Source organism: Gobius niger (assembly GCF_951799975.1).
Source record: "Gobius niger genome assembly, chromosome: 8".
Lineage (NCBI taxonomy): Eukaryota > Metazoa > Chordata > Actinopteri > Gobiiformes > Gobiidae > Gobius > Gobius niger.
The window spans coordinates 25,070,553-25,086,975 of NC_136859.1; the positions used below are offsets into that span (position 1 = coordinate 25,070,553).

A 16,423-nucleotide genomic window follows, 5' to 3' on the forward strand; every position below is an offset into this window, starting at 1 on the left:
GAAGCACCGATGCTAAGCTATTGCCCCTTTTTTTTTTTTTTTTTTCAACACACACATTCACTCAACATGCATGTCTACAGCTGCTGTCAGTATTGCGTCTGATTGGTTAGACTACATTATGTGTGCGCCGTCAACATCTCCATAGACGGGCTTTTCAGGGGGGAAGGAACGCATGTCTGGGTTCATCTTTGTGGTACTTAAACTTGATTTTTTTTTTTCTTTCCTTTTTAAGATAAAGATCCGAAATGGGAAGCCAACATGGAGTCCTATTGATAGTTTGCTTCCATGTTGTGAAGTAAAGCACCTCATTACAGGCTCAGACAGGAGAACTTAGAACCCCCTCTCGCCCCCTCGAGATAATGCTCGGTAAAAGCATTTCAAAGCCTCAATATTTCTGATAGTAGTGGTAAAAATCATCAAATAATAAACATATATAGCATTTGAATATTTGTATTTAGGTCTCAACATATGAGCTAGACAGAAGGTTAGCCAACATTTGTACCAACATGGTCAGAGAAGCACCCTGATTAATGGGGAAAAGAGGGCGACCTCCACTTTGGCTCCCAGACATGTGTTCTTCCACCTGACAAAGCCTTACATTGCTATAATCATTATTACTATAATAAACTTTTTATTGGATTCAAACATATCTTAAAAATATACACGTAAACCCATTTCTCGTCGACTGCGTTTGTGTTTTGTCCATTGCCTCTGCTTGTCTCGTGTACTGTTGGTTTGCGTATGTTGGCGAGAGCAGTGTGAGGAGAAGCGATATTCAAACTGTCCGTTATATAGTATCTAGATGAGGCTATCATACAAATATACATTCTTAAATAGGAAGCTAGTTACAAACACAAAACACAATATGTACCAATAGCAAAGTCCTTTCGGTTACCGCGACGATGTATAATATGGGAAGTTATTGGGTCGTTTTTATAAAAAAGTAAACAAAAACAAAACAAAAAATCTGCAAATGACCGACTCTCGACTCTTAGGTACCATCTGGAAAAGCCCGCATGCACGCGTCCCTTTGCTTGTCCATGCACGCTCCCGCAGTCGCTCGTCCACTCACACACACGCGCGCCGTCAAAGTAATAAATAGAGATCTGGGGCAAGTGCCGTTTTGTTTTTCGATGCTCCGTCTCTGCCAGTGCGTCTTCAATGTTTTCACAACAGCCGCCTGAAACACAGAGGAAACAAAAATACTTAGTAAATGAGCAATAAGTCATTTGAACACTGTAGATGTAATGTCAGTGAATGTGCCTGTATATTCCCACTACAATGTCAAAAACTACGGCCTGAATTCACAGAAAACATCAAGAACATCCAGCTTTAAGCTCAGAAGCTACCAGCAGTTTTTCCAGCACTCTCCAAAGTCTTTCCACATTTCTACAGAAGCATCACGAGTCAAATTTTAGATACTGGCAACACAGCTCATCTTTTTTCCCCCCTTCAGTGTGCTGTGGGAGGATGATTCCAGAGGCCCAACAACTTCCTCACAATCTACAGATGCAGAAGTTGGTTGGGTCTTAGGATCAGAGAGTCTCCGCAAAAACTTTACCAAACATCACCACTAATTTAATCAGGGCAGCAGCTCATTCTCGGAGGGCACCGTAGGTTTAAAGTTAAAGCACAGTTTGCAGAGCCTTACTTATCTAACCTCTCATTACAGCCATGGCCTTGAGGTGAACCTGCCGCAGAGGAGACGCTCTTATCAGTCTGTTGCGACTGGGGCATTGAGAGGGAGGCGGAATCCACCATGCGAAACTGCGTAACGAGGCCCTAACTGCTTATGTGTGACTGGCTGCTTCTTCCAATCTGTACACTCTATGTGGGGTACTGTACTGCGACAACCCCTTGAATATTTAACCGCGAGACAGACAGCAGACAACAGGGAACATTGTACAAAAAGAGGGGAGCAGAGAAAGAGGAGGAGAAGAAAGTTGGACTGATAAATAATGCATTGGTTCTCTAAGGCCCCTCTCCCGACTACGCGCCTTCCCGACTTGGATTTTCTCTCTCTCTTTTTTTTTTTTTTGAGATCCCACTGGAAGCGCACTGTATTCGACAGGAATCTAAATTTTGGATCAACGTTGAGCTCGTCAGCAGCTCACAGACGCAGCAGTCGCTTCTGTGCATCATTCAAGGCTGTGAGCTCTTTGGGCGTTTTGGAGATGCATTTGTATTACGCCATTTCGCATTCTGACAATTTCCCGGAAATGGCTTATAAATGACAGAAAGAAACAATATGAAAATCAATATGAAATGAATGAATAATTCTTAGATTGGACATGAAACCTTTAGAATTAGGGGTAAGTGGGTTCAAGGGGAAATCCACAAAGACAAAAGTCATTTCATTCTCTTCAAAATAAGGTCTTTAATTACTGCAATCAATCGATCAAATTCAATCAAATTTTATTTGTATAGCGCCCAACAACAACCAGAAGGTGCCCAGAGCGCTTTCCAGGATAAAACAAGAATCACAGTAGACAACAATAAATACAAAAACACATAAAAACAGCAGTCGAGTCGGTGGCTATGTATCGAAAGCTTTTCTGAAAAGATGTGTCTTTAACTGTGATTTAAAAACACTCAACTCAGTGATGTTTCGAAGCTGTACCGGAAGTGCGTTCCACAGACTGCACTGATTCAATGTTTGTCTATAAATCTAGATCAGGGGTGTTCAAACATAAGAAAAGGCCCACATAAAGAAAAATATACAAACAACTGGGCCTGTACTCTGTAGAGGTCAGATATATAACTTCATCTATTGTATTAAAGGGGCTAGATGCAAATTAGTCATTTTATGCTCACTACTGCCACATCAGGTCTTATGCGTAACTGCAGCTTCTATATTAAGCTTGTGCATGACGGCACTTCGGACCCGAATTAACACCTTTTTGAGTGACAGTGCAGGATTTTAGAGACAGTTGTGGTGGATACGTCTGGGCTCATTCTACACATTAGGACATGGCTGGAACATGTAGGGGGAGGAAAATACTTAGTTTTAACATTTTTACTCCGTATAGTCCCTTTAAAGTTAGCAGATTTAATAAAATGTTAACTATGCTTTTTAATTGAATAGGCCTAAAGTAAAAAAAAAAAGTAGTAGTTCGGACACCCCTGATCGAGATGGTAAATTGGAATTTTAAGGGTAATTTTCTCAAGATTCTCCAAAATAACTAGTTTACCTGAGGACTGAGCAAGATGTCCAATATCTCCTTTGAAAAAAAAACTGCGTCCAACTTCTCTGAAAAAAAATCTATACTATACGTCAACAAAACACACTCATTCACTACCAATTACCAATTTTTCAACATTTCAACATATAAAATGCTTCACATCAAATCGACGAAGTCTTGCAGTACATGTTTGTCTAATCTTCAGCAAAAGATTCAAACTGATATCTCTCAAAATGTTTGTTCACCACCTCATTTAACCAACTCAAACATTTCATTGTCTGATGTCAGAACCAAGTCGTCTGCTTCTGTCGACGTGAGCGTCTAAATGGGGGCAGATCCGTATAAAATCCATGTCATGTGACTCCAATTTTCCAAACAGAGGGAGTCTGGAGGCAAAGCCGGATTTACCTGCCAGGAGGCCCGCAGCCAGAACCAGCCTGAGGCCCCACACTGACTGCACCTCTCGGCTCACATCACTGCACGAGGCCTATGCAGCAGCACTATACAGAAAAACACAATGTTCCAATGAGAGGAGGGGGGTTGGAATATAAGCTGCTCAGGAGGTTTTTTTTTTTATTTTGGGGAAAAATGTTGCTGGAGACATTTTATCTGTCCGTCTGAGTGTAAGCAATAAAAATGGGCTACAGATGGAGATGATCAACTTCTAGCAACCTTGAATTTCTTGTGTCATACTGAGGAATACTTGAACTCCTTGGTGAAGCCTTAAGTTCATGACATCCGTTAAGAACCGTCAAGCCAAAACAAAAAGATCTGGAAGTGTGTGGAGGACGAAACTTTCAGCGCTCTGTCATATTCACTCGGCTCCAACAAGGGCCCGATTGTCTTTTTACGGGGGGATACCGTTGTAGCGAGAGCAGATGCAGGCCTCCTCCGTCCCGGATCAAAGCAGGGGAAGGTGCAGCGAGGGTGTCCCGTTGGAGGAGAGGCCTCTGGGGGAGCAGATGGAGCTGGTGGGAGGTGTTTTGTGGAGAAGGATTTAACAGGCGTGGCCAGCTGCTAACTGTCCCCCTCCCCCAGAAGCACCATCCTGAACATGTCATGTGTGGACAATGGCAAGACAAATGGACAGCAGAGAAAGGGCCAAGTAACCACGGAGACCAAAAGTAGAGCCATTGATGCCGGTTGTAGTACTTTATATATGTAGGGTATTTGTTTTCAATTAGCAAGTTGGTTTCTCTTGTTCACAAACTTTCAGAACCTTGCATTTGTAGGCTGATTTAAAACAAACAAATATTCTGGACAAAGATTCTTGAGCCGTCATCTGTACTTTGTAGTCGTTGTAAACTACAGAGGACGGATGACGGTTCAAGAATGTTTGTCTCCGAGTTGAAAAACTGAGAGCGTACTCAAACCTACCCTGTGCTAATGAGCATCTATCATTTTTGAATACTAAATGTGGAGATTATTGTGTGCATATCCAGTCAATCTGTCCCCCACTGTTCAAAGCTTTTTTATTGCAACGTCGTGTCATCATACGGCAACACAATCCCAGTTAGTGATGGTAAACTGATTGATTATGAACTTAAAAGATGCAATCTGGAGTTAGTGTTAAGCACCAACTTAGCCGAGCCGCCAAGTTGTCCTACTTTTGTGCCGCCTAAAAGTGAAAAAAACTACACAAATGTTGCCTGATGGGGCTTCCGGACAAACATCAACTTCAGCTAAACCGGACTGAGAGTTTTGGAAGATAGAACATTGGTTATAAAAGTATTCAAACATACATTATCCCTTTCATTCCTCTTTGTTTTTGTTATAGGCTGAGCTGCTTTTTCCAACACTGCGCTCATGTGTGCTCGCTGCTGATCAAAGAGCCAACGGGCCAGGGCTAATACACACCAGATGAACTGCGCCGCTTTATGCACTGTTTATTATCGGTAGCACTTTTACTGATTGGAGAGAGTATAGGCATTATGTATGTATTGTGAAGGGAAAATGACGTCGAGTGAAAGTTTATGAATGGCAAAATGTTAGGGAACAAGAGTCTCACATCATCAAGTCAGATCATCTTGAGTTGTAAACAGTCTGATTGAAAATAGCTCGCTGCTAAGGGATGGAATTAGATGCTTTATTTGAGACCAGGAATATACAACCAATGGACTTGCACTTGAGGCTATAGAGAGTGGTTTAAGTCCCTATTTTGCTAGAAACAGGGACTTATAACTAACTCTTTTTATTATTATTATTCTGCTTCTTCTACCTCCTCATCTTCTTCTACTTCTACCTCTTCTTCTTCTTCCACTTCTTCTTCCTCTTCTTTTACTACCTGTTCTTCCTCTTCTTGTACTACTTCTTCCTCTTCTTTTACTACTTCTTCTTCCTCTACTTTTACTTCTACCTCTTCTTTTACTTCTTCTTCCTCTTCTTTTACTACTTCATCTTCCTCTTCTTTTACTTCTTCTTCCTCTTCTTTTACTACTTCTTCTTCCTCTTCTTTTACATCTTCTTCCTCTTCTTTTACTACTTCTTCTTCCTCTTCTTGTACTACTTCTTCCTCTTCTTTTACTTCTTCTTCTTCCTCTTCTTTTACTACTTCTTCTTCCTCTTCTTGTACTACTTCTTCCTCTTCTTTTACTTCTTCTTCTTCCTCTTCTTTTAGTACTTCTTCTTCCTCTTCTTTTACTACTTATTCTTCCTCTTCTTTTACTACTTCTTCTTCCTCTACTTTTACTTCTACCTCTTCTTCCTCTTCTTTTACTACTCCTTCTTCCTCTTCTTTTACTACTTCTTTCTCTACTTTTACTTCTACCTCTTCTTCCTCTTCTTTTACTACTCCTTCTTCCTCTTCTTTTACTACTCCTTCTTCCTCTTCTTTTACTACTTCTTCTTCCTCTTCTTTTACTACTCCTTCCTCTACTTTTACTTCTACCTCTTCTTCCTCTTCTTTTACTATTTCTTCTTCCTCTTCTTTTACTACTCCTTCTTCCTCTTCTTTTACTACTCCTTCTTCCTCTTCTTTTACTACTCCTTCTTCCTCTTCTTTTACTACTTCTTCTTTCTCTTTTTTTACTACTTCTTCTTCCTCTTCTTTTACTTCTTCTTCTTTTACTTCTTCTTCCTCTTCTTTTACTTCTTCTTCTTTTACTTCTTCTTCCTCTTCTTTTACTTCTTCTTCTTTTACTTCTTCTTCCTCTTCTTTTACTTCTTCTTCTTCTTCTTCTCCTCATTTGTTAGTGTTGTTTTCCCTCTTATTCATTCCTCACATTCATTGTAAACATACTAACTAATTCAAATTGTTTGCGGCTTTACATTTTTTTGGGAAGAACTGAGTCTTTAAAGTTTGCAGATCCCAAAGACTGCATATGAAATGAATATTAAGTCCAAATGTTGTGGGAAAGGCTTGTAGGTCTGGCATTTCTGATAAAAGTTTGATCATGAGGATTATGCCAGCACAGATAAAAACTTCTTTTTACTTGCCCATAACTTTGCAAAACACTCTTAAAATTAGCATTACAACAAAATGAAAGCAGCTCAACAAACTCCAGCTCTTGTGTTTTGAGCGTGAACTGGAGTGACACAGCCGTACCCCCCAGCCCCCCGTCCCCTAGCCCAGGGTTCGTGACCTCTGCTCTCTGCCCCTGTTGGGACGTCCCGCTCTGTGTGATGGTGTTTAATGGAGTCCCTCAGAGCCCCTCACATGTCACTCAGCACAGGGCTCGGCCACAGGCGCCGCTAATGGTTTAATAAGCCTCTTTGTGTCGCAGCAAACGTGGAGTTTAGAATCGGAAGATATTTATTCCATTTTCTGATTTAAATGTCACACAGGAAGACAGCTGTGATTAAGTTGAGTTTATATTTGTTAAAGCAGCGGTTCGGAAACTTGTCACACTAGTACTGTCTGGAAAAAAAGTACAATTCATACCCTATGACAATTCCCAGAACAATATATCCAAATCCAGATCCAAAATTGAACATATTGTGTCTACGATCCTCACTGTCATGGGAGGCTTTTCTCTTTCAAATACTTGTGAGTAAACATATTGCCCGTCCACTCATCAGCAGTAGAAAGCACTGAACATACGCCGCTTGCAGCCTTTGATTTAAGCGAGCAGTCGCCGACTTACTTTCCGCACACGACACCTACACCGTGTCAAAACTTTCTCAAATAATCACAGCGATTTTCTGCCGCCGTCTCCACTTCCTCCGTTCGCCGGGATCCAACCCACCGACTGTTAGCTCAGCTCAAACCCCTTAAGACACGGCCTCCTTTCAATTTATTTAATCAGAAAACCAAGCCGTTTGCTCTGCCTCTGCTCGTAATCCGCCGCGGATCGTGGAGAGGGAGAGCGGGATACAGGCACCATGCTGATGTGAGACTGTAGGGGCTGCTGCACAGGAAATCCATAAATCCACTCAGCAATTAAAGAAAGCCATGAGGAAGTTCTGACTATATTCGTAAATAAACTCAAAGCAGACCTCTGGCTTGGCATTGGCTTCGAATCTGCAAACAGAGCCCGTAGCACAAACAAAGGGGTAAATGCGCAGGGCTGGGCGATAAGGCCACACAATGTATGACGATTCTGATTGATGTTGATCATTTCGATTCAATTCTTCTTTGTTTTACATATCGGTAAGTAAGTATATTTGCTAATATGGTTCACGAAGGTAGACGTTCGGAAATAAACCTCGGCTTGTTCCCTTGGTGCTGTTTGCGGAGTGCGGGTGCACCCTTGGGCGCTGCTGTCACCCTGGCTCCAGATTCCACACAGTCCCTGACCCGCGCGCTGCTCGGCTGATGGGAAAGTTGTTTTAGCTTTCGGCTCAGGGCTTACAAGGCTAACACGACATGGCTGACACTAACCACACAAACGGACTGCGCATACAAAAATAACGCCTTGTATGGGTCAGTATTCAGCTTCGTATTCGTTACATGTGGATGTCTTCATACTTTGCCATCACATGTTTTATTCTGCGTCGGACTGACCGGATCGCTTTTGTTCAAGTTGATATTCTCTTTCAAAAGAAACACTTCAAATTCATGACCTTTGCATAAATAAGTGATCAATCGATACAGATTTTTCACTGCAAAGTCGTTCCCAAAAGCATGTTATTGACGCTCCATGCAACCACTGAATAATACGTTTGTAAAGGGGGGAAAAGAAGAGAGAGAAAACCCACTCTGCGAGCACAACCAAGTTGCACATACTTGGCCCACCACACTACCCTCTCTTGACATTTTTAAGAAGTCACAGCTTTCTACAACTGTGGTCCGTTTGTGTGTGTGTGCGCGCGCTGGTTAAATCGTGCCTGTTAGCGGCGGAATAAAAGTGCTGAACTCTCCCCCCTCCACAGCCTCGCAGACCTGCCAGCTTCTCTGCTAGAACGCAAATATACTCGCCTTTGTTTTTTTGTGCTCGCTTGCAGTTGTCGGGCACCGGACTAACTGAGCGCACGTCTTTAAAAGCACGCACACGGACACACACTCCATTCTGCCGCTGAAGCCCCTGCGTTCATCTGTTTCCTATTAGCCACGGCCTGGCAGCGCGCTCCTGTTCACTTTTCCAAAGATCAGCAATTATTGGATCAAATCACACCAGCGCACAGTTTGCACATAAAAGTACACATGGACTCGAGCCTGGAACATCCATTTTTTTCCTTCTTATCCCGTGTGGCAGGTTTACAATTTTGGGGTTGGTGGACCTTCCTACACATTAGGATTGGAGACATCGCAAGGCAGTATGTGTGCGTGACTAAAATTCGACAAGATAGATACAGTCGGCGTCACGTCATAGAAGGGGGCGTGGCTTCGCCGAGGGGGGAAATAGAATCTTTAGGGAAACACAATTTGTCACTTTTCTTAGCCATTTTCTGCCGGAATATGAACTTATTTATCACATATAAATAAAGTCAAGTCTAAATCGGGTGCATATGGATATTTTTTCATGGCAGATTGTTCATGAGAAGTGAAAAAACGGCAGTCGTAGCTAGCGCTAGCTACCGTTAGCATTAACACGACACATATCCGTTATTTATGTATCTATGGGATCTTGAACCACTTTGCTCCTCCCCATGTCTTTGTATTTTTATTTAGTACAAAACTATATTCATTCTGTATCTATAGTGTGAGACTGAAATACAGGGTACAACGTAAACCTGCTGCTGCACTGCCTTACGCAGAGTGAATGAGATATAATGAGACATTATAGCTGTTATAATAGGACTGGAAATATAAGAGAAAAGCCTGGTTTAGTGGTGGGTTTGTCCTGCATTAGTTTGTTTTGTTCTTGTTTTTGTTTTTTTCTGAACAGTACTGTACAGTAAAATGTTTTCCTGGTGCTCAGTTTCTAGAATATTTTAGTGTGTATTTATTCTTTAACTGAGATAACCAGTGACTTAGGCATGACTAACATTTCTAATCATGAACTATGTATAAGTGCACACAATTAAGAGCTCTTTTACTATTGATTGTGACTTTGCTTTGGCTGGAGGCAGATTGAGACGAGTCAATCGGCTTTTATGAACAATCTGATGTGCCCTTCATACAATATAATGCTTTATCACGGATTAAGATGATGCTTTGGTCACACACAGATGCCAAACAGTAGAGTACAGTGAACACGACACTGTCTCCTCTGAGATGTGGCTCTGATGTGCAGGTGCGACATTAGGCACACATCCAGGAGAGCATCAAGGTATTTCATTCTCATCTGCATTTGCACAACTGGCCGCTTTAATTCAAACCAAATCAGTGTCAGCTGAGGATGCATAGGATAATAGATTACAGATAGTTTAAATAAACCACTTGGATCTGCACATTGCACTGCACCAAAACATACAAATAATACTGTAGATGAAAATTCTTTCTTTCCTTTTTTTCAGATACATTTTGTTCAAAATGGGGGGAAATGCTATAATCACTCAACGCTGGCTTATTCTTACCAAGAAGTCAAGAGTGAGGAAAAAGGTAGAGGCTACCTTCATTTTTCAAAGTATTTCACACATTCGCAAAGATCCAGTGCTGAGATGCTATATAATACATCAGTGAATTTGCGAACAGGAGGAGCAATAAAATGCTTGGAATTTTCGCTGTATGTCTATGACAAACTGCTTCTAAGTCCCATACAGCTGTGGCATGTTTAACACACACAAGTGAGCCAGTCAGAGACACGCCATGATGCATTCATCGCTCTGGCCAAGTGTGGGAATTCACCTGTTTGGTTTGAATGGGTTATTTGTCACACTATTTGAAAACCCATTATCCTAAAAGTTTCTTTCTCCATTTGTAGTATTGGCAGCACAAAACCAGAAATCCAGACGCAGGTCTTGCGTGACTCGATGACCTTCTGTGACTGACAACATGCCGTATATGAAGTGCAGTAAAATCTAAATTGTGAGTTTGTTGCACACTTGTGGTATAAAGTAATGAGGGTCTAAAAATGCACAATTCAGAATCTCACACCCACTCAACGTTAGCTTCAGCGCATTCCCAGTGCCATAAATTCTTGTTTGGGGGTATGCTTTTCAAGTCTGGAGCCGGTCTGCCTTCAGTCAGCGCTACAATGAGTTTAAGTTAGGTCATATTACTTCCTGTATTCCCAAAGTAGCAACTCCACAAGCCCAGAATTATGTGCAACGATGTGCAAATATATGTTTTTAGTTAGCTCACTTCATATCCACATTGAAGATATCAATGTATGACAGCCTAGCACAAAGATAGTTCACATTTTGAGTCTCAAGATAGTGAGCATTAGTGCAAAAAAGTGTTTGATTAAAGCCATCTACATATTGTGTGTTTTCTTCAATTTGATACATTGTCTTTGGTTCTTGTTTGGCACCAGTGATTGTATCCTGTAAATGTTTTTGCATATCCATCACAATAGTTAATTGAATTTGAGACAGCCGGCAAAGCACAAAGAGGCAGAGGATAATGAAGCATATAGCCGGCCATTAAATAAAGAGAGACATCTTATTTCCATCGGGCTTGTTGTTGAAACGCTAGTCTTAATCATGTGGCACCCTGCAGAGACCACCACCGAGACACATCAGCCTGCATTAGCCACTCAGACACCTTCATTATGCTCCCAATACGGTGACTGCGTTTGGTCTGGCTTCAAGAGACTCGACTCACGCAACATCTCCACAGAGCTCGCGCGCTGCCGTTTATAAAGGGCTGTTACTAATGAACAAAATAGCCACAATCTGGTCTTACACTTTCCTTGTTGCCCGAAAGTATAGGGAGGAATTTGCAGAATGATTTAGGCCAAGATTCATCCCACGCACCCTTGCTATTTTTCAATTTCTACGTCATAAGCAGCTCTCCCAACGGTCGACAAAGCAAAGGACTACGTTTGACCAAATTTTTGAAATCTCTGTAATTTCTGTTGTTACTGGAGGGCTGCAGTTGGTTTGGTTAATGAGCGTGTTATGTGTCTGAGATAAGATGACAATGACAATGCCAGCCAGACTGCAGGCCCATCTGGTTCATCATTTGCATCAGCACAATTCAATCAAAGGCTAGTTTCTGATTCAGATTAAAAATGTGGTTACAAAAGTGTAAGATTCCCTCATTTTACTCTGTAATTCCTGGGCACTTACAGCGGTCAGTTCAAGGTAATACACTTGGGAATCCCAGGTGCTTACAGAAGTCATGTACAGGTGGTTATAGTGGTATTCCTTGACACTACATAAATGCATAACTTTAACTACATATGGGCTTTACTATTACGTTAATAATAGTAAAACAAATACGGCAATGAGCAACCTTTAATCTGACTTGGCCATGGCACAAATAAATCCTTTTCATCTCCAACTTTTACCCCTATACTTCATGGACACTACCTACTGTTCTATACGTAAACTCCAGGCCTTCTTTCAACCTTCTTTCACAAAGCTGCAATAAAAAAAAAAGCAGAGGCAAAGTTACCGAAAGACCAAAAGCGCCCGGTTGGTACATAAGCCTCGGTAGGTGGATCTGAGGCGAACAGTAAAAACCTAAAGTAAAGAAAGTGAGAAGGGTATTTACAGGTGGGAGAAAGCGAGGCACAGTGAGACTGAAACTGTTTTTTTTTTTTTTTTTTACTGTTGGCCTAATACAGCGAACAAATGCAGCGTTTATCTGGGAGCTTTTGAAGTGGGAGAAAACGGTGGGGTTCGCCGCTCAGCATGGGAACGCTCGTCACGGCGGGATAGGCATTTTTACTAGAGTGTAAATCAGCGTCGGCACAATGCAGCTTTAATGAAAGGTATGGGCTCGTGTTACAGGCTGCTGCTGGCTCTATGGCGGGTGTTATCTGAGGAGAGAAACAGGAACGGTGTGTTACTGTAAAAAAGGTACAGCCCCCTATGCTTAATCTCTCTGTACCACCAGCTTCTGCGGCGCAGCGCATATCGAATAATGGGCTAAACTAGGGCTCGGTTTATGTAGGGCTACAAAAGAACAGGAAAACAAAAATTAGGTTTGGTGGACGGGTGCAAAAGTAATGAGATTTGCTAGAAAAAATGGGTGTAAAAAAAAGTATGGCTTTACTACTCCTGCATCTGCTATGATGGAGTCTATGGAGAGTGTTATAGAGACAGAGGAGGCGTTACTGTAAAAACAAGGCGTCCTAGACAAAGAGGTTTGTTTTCATATCGTTCTGGACCATTAACTATACAGAAGAGCACTAATGAAGCTTTGTGAGGGCGTTTAGGTGCATTGTGTGAAGTTGCATAGCAGAAAAAATCGAATCATGTTTTTATAATGACTATAATTGTCTTGAAAAAACACATGACACATTTGTTTAAGAAACCGGGATTCAAATCTCTATAGTGACGAACAGAGTCCAGGGCAGTGTTACTTCAAAATGTTAATACATTGTATAGTAGTTACAGCTTTAAAAATGTAATATGTTTGCATTACATATAACTTTTTCTAAAAGCTGAGCTACACTACTTTGAGTTACTTTTGAGTTCCTGCTAATACTGACTTTAACATTTTTTTGTTATAGTCGGTTTACTTAATTATTTACTGTTTATACTTTTGTCTCCACAAAGTCCTTGGTAGTCGTGTATATGAGAAACCACTATTGTACTATTTAATAGTTTTTTTTGTTTATTTTCACATTTGCACACCCTGAGTGTTTCTAAGAGTGGCATGTAGTAAATGTCTCAATTATGAAATAAATAAAGGCTAACTTATCTTATCTTATCTTGCCTTATCTAAAGACAAAATACAAAACTGAAAACAGTAATAACGGCACCGAGCAAAAGTGCAGGCAAAGTCGCTTTCCCCCATTCTATGATATTTTGTTTTAATGGCGTTAGCTACACACAACTGTACTTATGCGCCAGTATCTAGCTTGATTTGGTGCTGCATTTTATTTGGAGGGACCATTCGTACAATTTAAATTCACTTTTAACTTGAGTTACTTAAATTTTAAAGGCTAATATATTCACGTATTTTGTTTAAGTAATATGCTATATTCCTTAGTTACTGAATAAAGTAATATATTTCTGTAACTTGTTACTTTTGTAATACGTTACCTCTGTCTGTTATGTACAAATTATAATAATATACACCCTCACCATAGGACAATTGTTTTTCCTTATTTGGCAATTATTCCATGCAAAATTTAACCAACAAACTATTGAAAGCTATTGAACCTATAGACTGCATCCATATATCACTGTCTAGCAACAGAACAGTTTTGTCATTTTAGTTTTCCTAAAATGGCGTCTTACAGTCAAACTATTCTCTCTTTAACTGAGCACTATACGGTTCCCTCCTAATTACAGAAAAGCCGGCACATGTCATATTTGTCTGCTTCTGTGTTCGACGTCGGTTCCTGGTGGATGCCTCGGAAACACGGTTGGGGGAAGAACATTTTGGAGACTTGGCCTAATTACAAACTGTGGGGTTTGATTTGAGGGAAGTTTGCCAGAGTTGCACTGAAAAGCCTTGATTACACTCATCAGCGTCATCCCCGCAAGAGATTCACTTCACCGTGTCGAGGCGAGCGAAAAAGTCAAGTTAAAATAGGGCATTACAATAGTGAGTAATGTGTGTCTAAGGCATTATTGTTATTTTGAGCAATTCTTTACTTACATTTGGTTCCGGAAAATGTGACGAAGGATTAAGGTAACAACATGGAGGAAGATGTTGCCTTTACCTCTATTACTCACTGATGCTGCCCTGCTACAACAATTACTACTACCAGAACTACAACACTAACTGTCTCTTCTTATACAGAAACCTCTGCTTCCAAGAACACTCTCAGTATCAGCCATTGACAGCCATCACTGCTTCTGCCGCTACGTACCTTATGAGTTTTCAAAGAAGCTATAGTGCACAGTCATTTCTTTTATTTCTTTACTTCAGCTTTTTAAGTAAATTGACTTACACTGTTGAGAATGAGAAGATCTACTGAAAATAATGTATTCTCTGAGGATGCTGTAGAATATAGTGTATTGATTTAATGTGAGGAAACACTGTGTTACAGCACTGGAGAATTCAGCATGAAATGTATACAGTAACTACACAAAGACTAATAAATCAAAACAGCTGAACATTTCTAGCTTCAATCAGTCGCTGTTGTGTGATTAACCGAGTCACTTCTCCATTGGTCAAAGTTTGTGACTGACACATTTTGCTTTGTAATTGTGAGTGATTTTAAAACCACCTTTGCACTGTAGCGTGTCACAGCCCACTTCGACACCTTATAACAGATTCAGTCACCAACATGAGCTCGGGACAAGTGACGCAGTGAATCGCAAAACGCTGTTTGGAAAGACAAGAGGCAGACGTGTTCTCTTTGGTTGACAAGATAGAAACTTTGAGCAGGAAGAGAAAAGGGTCTGCTAAAACATTCAACTTTAATGTGACCTTCAACACAAAATTGCTTCATCTTTTTCTAATCTATTGTTAATCCCCTCCACCTCCCTGTTACATCATAGTGCAGGTTAATATTTGTTTGCAATTTCTCAGCAGGTTGAACCTCCAGTGCAGCGTTGAGATAAAAGCAGAATCAGAACAGACTTAGCTGGACTCTATGAGGGCATGTATGGGATATGATGGTTTATTCATGAGAGGTGAGGCACATGATGATGGGCAGAAAGCCCTGTGATCGTTGTATCCATCAAACAGGAGCCGCTGGGGGAGGAGTTCATCACTGTCTCTGCATTGATCACTTCTGACGGTCTATTCCCATGACACTGTATATACGGCTTACCTCATCAGCTGTGCCCTCCCTCTTCGACCTATAGTGATCGATGCTACCAGCGACAGCGTCCAAAAAGTTTGTGATAATGACTGACATTAAAGTCTGACAGTCTTAAGTATAATGGTCTCTCGATAGACGGAGAAAACCATTCAAAGATTTTAGGATAACTGAGGAACTGTCATATTCAGCTTCAAATGCAAACACATAGTAACTTGAAATAAATCACTTTTTTTTCATATAGCCTACTATCTTCGACTGGAAGACGGTAGCTACCACCATAGAAAACACAGAAAGCTGTCGGAGTCTGTTCCTACAAATGACCTGCTCGAATTGAGTCTTCCATCCCCATGCAAATGAAGCGTGAAGCCAGTCCCTATATTAAAGTATGACGAGGTATGACATGTCTCATTTATAACATTTCTGCGGTCTCTCCATCATTAACATGTTATAAGGTGATGTTCAGTGGCCATTGGATGTGTATCCGACCTCACAATAAAAAGAAACTGAACTCAATGATCTAGCATTTAGCTCAGAAGCCAATTGTACACGCTAATTTGTATCAAAAGGGAAATCTCAAAACGGCTGTATAGTTATTAATGATTTCTAGTTCGGCTTTGATATCATCTATGTAAATGTGGTCGATGGTTTGACAACAGCTGAAAATATCAGGACCGTTCGTAATTTGCAATGTTTGATGGCTAAATGCTAACGGCTACAGGAAAAATACCTTGCGCAAACTAACAAATGCTGCTAACTGTCTTGCTAACTTACCATTAGTAGTAAACTAGTGAACTACCGCTTCATTCGAGTTGTATAAGTTGTAAGAAGAGGATTGCATAATAGGTTACAGATTAGAAAGGTTTTTATGATAATTATATTTAAATAGCCAACCGTGGCTGCTGTCTTGTTTCGTTAAAGCCTTTAAGTCTTTACTGATGTGACAAGAAACTTAGAAACATTACTCGCTTTTTACTTAATGATAACTACTTAGCTAATGCTTCATAATTTTAACTGGAGGATTATTTTTTTCATTTTTGTGACCAGTTAAACCATTAAAGCCTGAACAGTGCACAGTCTGATCTCTCT

At 40.8% G+C, this 16,423-nt stretch overlaps 1 protein-coding gene across 3 annotated transcripts in view; it reads right to left on the reverse strand.

Moving 5' to 3' along the window:
* Positions 1-16,423, reverse strand: part of cdk14 (cyclin dependent kinase 14) — a 173,468-nt gene continuing 157,045 nt past the window's right edge. For all 3 annotated transcript variants that reach the window (XM_079561406.1, XM_079561408.1, XM_079561407.1), the window contains one exon: positions 1-1,180. The gene's annotated coding sequence lies outside the window, so the exon portion shown is untranslated. The remainder of the gene's footprint in view (positions 1,181-16,423) is intronic.